Source organism: Bombina bombina, chromosome 3 (genome assembly GCF_027579735.1).
Source record: "Bombina bombina isolate aBomBom1 chromosome 3, aBomBom1.pri, whole genome shotgun sequence".
Taxonomy (NCBI): domain Eukaryota; kingdom Metazoa; phylum Chordata; class Amphibia; order Anura; family Bombinatoridae; genus Bombina; species Bombina bombina.
The window spans coordinates 584513612-584521634 of record NC_069501.1 but is presented as its reverse complement, the minus strand read 5'-3'; positions in this window follow the sequence as shown (position 1 = coordinate 584521634).

The following is an 8023-nucleotide window of genomic DNA, read 5'->3' as shown; positions in this document are numbered from 1 at the left end:
CTATCAGCACCTTTTTTTGTATAAAAAAAAACAATGTGTGTGTGTGTATATACTGTATATATATATATATATATATATACATACACATTGCTTTTTTTATATAGATATATATATATATATATATATATATATATATATATATATATATATATATATATATATATATATATATATTCCCAGTGGTTCTAACCCCTGACTAGAGTAGTAAACCATAGTGATATGTTTCCACCCCTGTGTGTGTGTATACAGTATATATATATATATATATATATATATATATATATATATATTATTTTTTAATTATGTTTTAACTCCCTGGGAGATTCAGGTTACCAAAATAATTGAATATAGCTCTATTTAGTAGAAATAGATGTTTAGTAAAGATGAATAATTGTGTTTAGCATTGACATCTGTCAGTATTTACTACATGATTTCACTGTCAAATGAATTGAAATGACACACAAAAGAGGTACATATCATACTATGAAATCAATTTTGTTTATTGCATTTCTTTGTTCATTAAGCTGCCTCTCGATGGGATGACATTTGACCCACTTAACCCATACCACAGCTGCATGTAATAACATAAATACCTCTTTTTACAATTCAGATAAAATGCATTGTTCGGTCATTTTTGGGTCAAATGTAACATGTGTTAGTCTTTAGTGATTGCAATATGTGAGGACAAAGAAATAATCTACCTTGAATATTAGATAAATTAACCCTTTCAATGCTTGGTCATTTTCCTACCCCTGTGATGTATTTTTTAGTCGTTTTGGCCTTATTGCATTTACACATTTATTTGTATTGAGGTAACTACACACCTTATAAATCTTGTTTTATTTTATTCACCAGTCCAAGCAATTTTTAGAAAATAACTTGAGTTTGCAGAAATATTGCAATTTGGAAAACCTCCCATCAAATCAAATGCAAAAAAAATGTACATTGTTGTGTTATTTTTTTAATACTTACATACACCTAAATTACAAGTTATTCGCTAAACCTGGTCTGTAAATAATGCTAAAAATTTAGCAGTACCGCACTTTACAAGTTAACAAAAATCCTTCTTGTCTTGTGCGATATGGTGCGTTAAGCTCCATACCGCACAAAAGCCATGTCCTGACTTGACATTAATGGAGAAAAAGTGTTAGAAAAAAAACTAATACCTGCGATTGCTTTAACTCATTCCCCATTGATGTCTATGAAGACAAGAAAGTTATGTAAAAACCTAATACCCTAACATAAACCCCTAGTCTAAATACCCCTAGTCCCCCATCCCCGACATCGCTGCCACTAAATAAAGATATTAACCCCTAAACCACCACCCCGACATCGCCGCCACTAAATAAAGTTAACCCCTAAACCGCCGCCCTGACATCACCGACACTAAATAAAGATATTAACCCCTAAACCACCACCCTGACATCGCTGCCAGTAAATAGTTATTAACCCCTAAACGGCCATCCCCGACATCGCAGACACTAAACACAGTTATTAACCCTAAACACTAATAAAGTTATTAACCCTAAACACTAACCCCAAAAAAATTACTCACCGTTCCTGAAGTCCGGACATCCATCTTCTTCAGGGCAGAGTTAAGTCTTCATCCAGGTGGCGACATCTTCATCCAGCGCAGGGCCATCTTCTTTCTTCATCCCGGTGGCGTGGAGCTGTGGCAAAGCGGAGCAGGTTCGCCAGTGGCGCAGACGTCCAACACGGAGCCTCCTCTTCTTGCGATCTCCGCCGCACAGTGAAGAGTGAATGCAAGGTACCCCTTTTATATTGGGGTACCTTGCATTCCTATTGGCTGAAAATGTGAAATTAGCCAATAGGATGAGAGCTGCTTAAATCCTATTGGCTGATTTGAACAGGATTTCAAAATTTCAGCTAAATTTTAGACTTTGAAGAGGAAGCTCCATGTTGGACGTCCACACCTATTTTTAACAGGGATCAACTACAGCCTATGCGGGGGACATGTGACCCCCTCATTTGAAAGAGAGGAGTTTACCCTTTAAAATAAGTCATCAATTGTTACTCTATCCCAAACAGGAGTGGAGATAGTAGGCTTTAATAGAGCCCCCTTCCCACTCACGTTAAACTGCATTTGTAGTGCTGCTTCAGGTAATCACAGTTTTTTTTTTTTTTTTTTTTTTTAAACAAGCTTTATTAAGAATATTAATTAGTGATACAGGAGTAAAGACATTCATTACACAGTGCAGTTCTTTGGACCAGAAAAAGAATAAAATATATAAAAACAAAGAGTCACTGACAATCTATTGATATCATAGATCGATTCAGAAACATAAATTACGAGCGAAACGAGGTTCCGCCCAGCAGGTAAGGTGGGTGTTCCTGTTCCAAATAAACAACAATCAAAAATGTCTGTATCAGTCCTTAGTTCCCAACAGTTTGTGAAAGCTTGATAATTTTGTAATTTTAACAGATTTACATCATACAAAGAGTATGAAGTATACAAATCGTAATAAATTTGTAATATAAATATTGTGCTCAGAAGGAGTCAAAAAAGAGAAAGGATAGAAAGAAAAGTGAGAGAAGAAAGAGGGTGTACACAGCTAAAGAGGGAGAGAAAGGAAGAGAAAAAAAAAAAAAAAAATTTGGAAAGGGTAATGGGTAAGGGAGGTAGTTTAATGTTCTGATCTGTGGCAGGAAGGTGTTCATAAGGTGATCACTACCCTATTTAACTATGGGCATTAGAATGTGGTGCCGTTCCAAATTGCTAACATCATCTCATAGGTTTCCAGTTGTTTAATTTTCAAGTAATGCAGCTTTTCCAAGATCAGCAAATCCTCCACTGAGGAGCGCCACTCGGCAAGGGCAGGGACCCGTGAGGACTTCCATCTACGAGGGATAAGCCTTTTGGCGCCCGTAAGCATGATCAGCATTAAGGCCTTAGTCGGGCCATCCCTAGTCTTGGGGAGGTGAAGAAGTAGCATTGTCTCGGGTGTGCGCGGGACAGGAGTTTGTAACTTGTATGACATGGTCTCGAGCACAGCCGACCAATAGCTCTGTAGCCTGGGGCATGCCCACCAAATATGAAGGAGCGTGCCGTTGCCCCCGCAACCCCTCCAGCACAGGGGGCTCGCAGACGGAAATAGCTTGTGTAACCTCGCCGGTGTGTAGTACCATCTAGTCAACAATTTAAGATGGATTTCCTGAACAACCGCAGAGACAGAGGATCTTTTTGTTAGTATGAACGCTCTATTCCACTCCTCTTCATCTATTGTATTATTGAGATCACCTTGCCAAGCCACTGTATAGGCAGGTAGTTGGGCATCCGGGGGTAGAAGCAAAAGTTTATAGACTTTAGATATCAGCCATCTAGGCGGAGTAATGTCCACACATAGAGCCTCAAACAGAGTGAGTTCTCTGCTAAAGCTTCCCCTGCACCTGTGGCGCAGCAGGAAATGTGCTAGCTGATGATATCTGAGCCAGGATTGGAAAAGTTCCCTGTGCCGTTCCAATAAGTCGTGCTGTGACCGAAGCTTCCCTGCTTCAAGCGCAAAATGCAAGATTCCATCGCGTAGGCTGTAATCAGAACCCAGTCGAGTACCCAGGGCATGATATGGGAGTTCGGGGTTTTCTATGATCGGAATCATTGGGGAGTATATCGATGATATATGAGTACTAGTGGCTAGTAGTCTATCCCACTCCTGAAAAGTAGCGAGAGTTAAGTGATATTTAAGTATGAGCCGAGGGCGGCTCAACGCAGGCACCCACACCATAGCGCCGATGTTGTGTCGCTTAAAGATTTGACCGTCAAGTCTGACCCATTGTTTTTGTGGTGTGTTTCGTGCCCATTCAATCAATCTTTGCAGTAATATTGCTCGCCTATATTTGGCCAAGTCAGGGAACCCCAGGCCGCCCCTGTCTCAAGGGAGGTATAGAGTCTTCCTAGAAACTGTAGGTCTTGTGCCTTGCCATATAACCTCAACTGTTCTAGGGAGCATTGTAACTGAGCTAGGAAATCATTGGGCAGCGAGATAGGAACTGTTTGCAATATATATAATATGCGTGGTAAAACATTCATTTTAATTAAGCCAATCTTTCCCAGTCATGACAGCATTTTATTTTTCCAGGATGATAGATCATTGGTTATTTGGTAATCACAGTTTTTACATCAATCACTTGCATTTTACAGGGACTTTAAAATGAGAGGTCACTTATCCCTGTAAGTGGCCTGGGGGCTGAGGTGCAGGTTCTCAAAGTCCTCCCATCCAGCCCCAAGCTCACTTTCTATAACACCCTGCATCAACAAGGAGTTTCTCCCCCCACCATACATTACAGGAAGAAGCAATGAGGAACGAGATTGGATTTGCCTTTCCCAACTACACTCCAGAAGTGGAAACCCCCAGAATGATGAAACATGGTCATTATCTGTACCACCGAATAGTTAGGGCATAATGCCATGCACTTCTTAGAGGTTAATTCATTATGTTTATCTACATCTAGTCATACAATGTTCATTATTTCCTTGACAAAGGGCTACTTGACAAATGGATATCAAAAATGTTTGCGCTGTTGTGAGCTCAGAGTTACATTATTTAAAGGAGTATATTGACGAGACTTTGGCTAAAGGTTTTATCAGGCCTTCTATTTCTCCTGGTGTGGCAGTAATTTTTTTTTTAGAGAAAAAAAATGGGGGTCTAAGACCTTGTGTGAGCTATAAAGCACTTAAACATTATGACCATTTGTTACAATAAAAACTTTGCCATTCATCCCTGAAATGTTGGATAGAATTAAGCATATTAGATTGGTAGTCGATGGGTCCCAGATGCAGGAAAACTTGTCAACGCTGAGGTAGATCAAAACTACTATCCAAACACTTGAATAAGTCCAAAGTTGCAGCACCAATACGTAAATCAAAAAAGCAATCCAAAAACAGGCCAAGGGTCAGGGCAGACAGCAAAGGTTCATTTACGAAAGGCAAAGCTAAGGTCAGGGCAGGTAGCACAGGTATATACACGGAAGGCCAGGTTGAGGTCAAACCTCAAAAAAGACAATAATATAACAACGCCAGGAAATACAATAATAGATTTCAAACACCAAGCATATAGTCACAGTTTCTACTTGATTTTAAAGTGTAGGCAGCCTGGTGATCTTAGTTTCTGAAGGAGGAGCTCTCTTTTACATGCATGCACTGTACCTTTAAGAAGGGAACAGTTGTAAGCGTGCGCCTACCACACAAGCCCAGAAAGCAGGGAGTCAACAGGACACAGATGGGCCTCCTTCTCTAGGATGATGGAGGCCTGTACAGACTTGCCACTGGGACATCACAGTGTCTGCCGGCAAGACACCGGCGCTGTAGCGGGAGGGCTTAGAGTGTGAATCCTGAAAAGTGAGTAAAAATGTTTATGAATATTAATTTGGGAGTAGCATATAACTTGGTGCTTATTAAAGAGGACAATAAGTGGAAGAAAGATTTTCACATCCGTTATGGTCACTTTGAATGTGTTTTTAAGATTTGAAGTACGAGATATTAATATTCTATAGAACAGGGGTCGCCAACCTTTCAGACCTCAGGGACCACTAAACTCACAATTGTGAATCCCGTGGACCACTAACATGATTTTTTTTTTAGACACACACATACTGTACATATCTAGTATAACCATAGCTAAGTTTACATTATCTTATATATAAAAATCAGTGCGCCAAATACCTATATAAAAATTATATAAACATATAGTGCATCATTAAATAAAACACCTATACATATATAAACAAAAGTGACATGTATGAAATAATGACAGTGTAGTCATAAACCCAATCAAACCAGACCACTGTTGTAAGTGATGAGAATATTAAAATGGACAGTTCAACTAGTCCATACTCCAAATCCTAAATCTGGAACGGATGGCAGGCTGCTTCTTCGAATTTCTTGTTGGTGTCCCAAGATGTTAAACTCTGCAGAAGTGAATGATAAAAAAAGAAGGCGCCACCATAGTGCACAATCAGATATATAAAACACGCCAATAAAACAAGTAAGACCGTACTTACAAGCTGTAAGACACTTGAGACACTTGCTTTTATGATTCAGATAGAGCATGCTATTTTCTAATGTACTCCTATTATCAATTTTTCTTCGTTTTCTTGCTATCTTTATTTGAAAAAGCAGAAATGTAAGATTAGGAGCTGGCCCATTTTTGTTTTAGCACCTGGGTAGCGCTTACATATTGGTATAACAGTCCAGAAGGCGGTTGTGACACTTCTCAAGTGTCTTACAGCTTGTAAGTACGGTCTTACTTGTTTTATTGGCAAGTTTACATTATGTATATATTTTTTTTAAGAATTATTTTTTTTTAATTAACTAACTGAATGTCAGAACTGAGAGAATACTTCCAAATGACAGATGAAGGGTGAGTGCCAACTTTTGAGCAGGAAACAGAGGCAGAAAGTGGAAAAAAAAAATTATGTTTAAAAGGACCACAAGACTTTCAAGTTACCTCCCCAGTTAGGAATTATACAAAACTATTTATTTGTTTATTGTCTAATGTTATGTCAATCATATTATTTTGTAGCAAAATGAGTGTTCTCAAAACAAAGGAACATTGGAATGCGGCACTACCTATTTCTAGATAAGAACACTATCTGAGAACATAACAGGTGTAGTGAAACAGTGTAACATTTCTTAAAAGCATGTCTCTTAAAGGTTATTGCCTAGAATATGAGTGGAGTGTTATTTATCGCTTTCACATTACCTCTGTTAAAAGTAAGCTTTTTGCCTGGGTCGTGTAGTGCTAGTATTAAAAGTTGAATGTAAAATGTTTTCTCAAGTTTGCTAACCAAGGGAGTATTTTGGCCTAGGCAGACAAGGCACTTAGTGCAGCATATTTGGGGGGGGGGGCAGCACTTTTTGAGTTTCACTACCCCAGATAGCAAGGATAACTTGCCACAAACTTGTAGCTAACTTTTGCTGTAAGTCGGTATAATTTGCTGCAAGTTTTCACTGGCAAGTGTGTTTACTTGCATCATAATTGCAGCAAAAGTTCTAGTTGACACTTTTTCAACTTGCAGCAAGTGTGCCTGGCAAGTCTCTAGCAAGAGCATTTCTGGCAAGTCAACTGCAAGAGCTCTGCCAGTTTGTTGCCAATTTTTGGCAAGTCAACTGCAAGAGCTCTGCAAGTCTCTTGTCAATTTCTGGCAAGTCAACTGCAAGAGCTCTGCAAGTTTGTCGTCAATTTCTGGCAAGTCAACTGCAAGAGCTCTGCAAGTGTCTAGTCAATTTCTGGCAAGTTAACAGCAAGAGCTCTGCAAGATAATTGCACATTTCTGACAAGTCAATAGCAAGAGCTCTGCAAGTCTGCTGCAAATTTCTGACAAGTCAACAGCAATAGCCCTTCAAGTCTACTGCAAAATCTCTGCAAGTCTTTTACAAATCTCTAGCAAGTCAACAGCAAGAATACTGCAAATCTTTAGCATATCTCTGGCACATATATCACAATTAAGAGCAGTGTCTGTCACAAGAGCACTACAAATGTACTATTATTTACGTCAATCATATTTACAAATTAATAATAAAATGTTTTTTTTTTTCCTGCAAAAGTTTATCTATGTAAGTTGTTTGTATGAATTTAATTGATCTTAAAGTTGTATCCATGCATTATCTGAGGTAATCTATATTCATATATAAAACTAATATTATGACAGGTAATATATTAAAGGGACACTAAACCCACATTTTTTCTTTCATGATTCAGACAAAGCATGCACTTTTAAGCAATTTTCTAATTTACTCCTATTATCATTTTTTTCTGTTTTCTTCCTATTTTTATTCGAAAAAGCAGGAAAGTAAGTTCAAGAGCCCATTTTTGGTTCAGCACAAGGGTATCGCTTGATGATTAGTGGCTAAATGTAGCTACCAATATGTAAGCGCTACCCAGGTACTAAAACAAAAATGGGCCAGCTCCTAATCTTACATTTCTGCTTTTTCAAATAAAGATAGCAAGAAAACGAAGAAAAATTGATAATAGGAGTACATTAGAAAATAGCATGCTCTATCTGA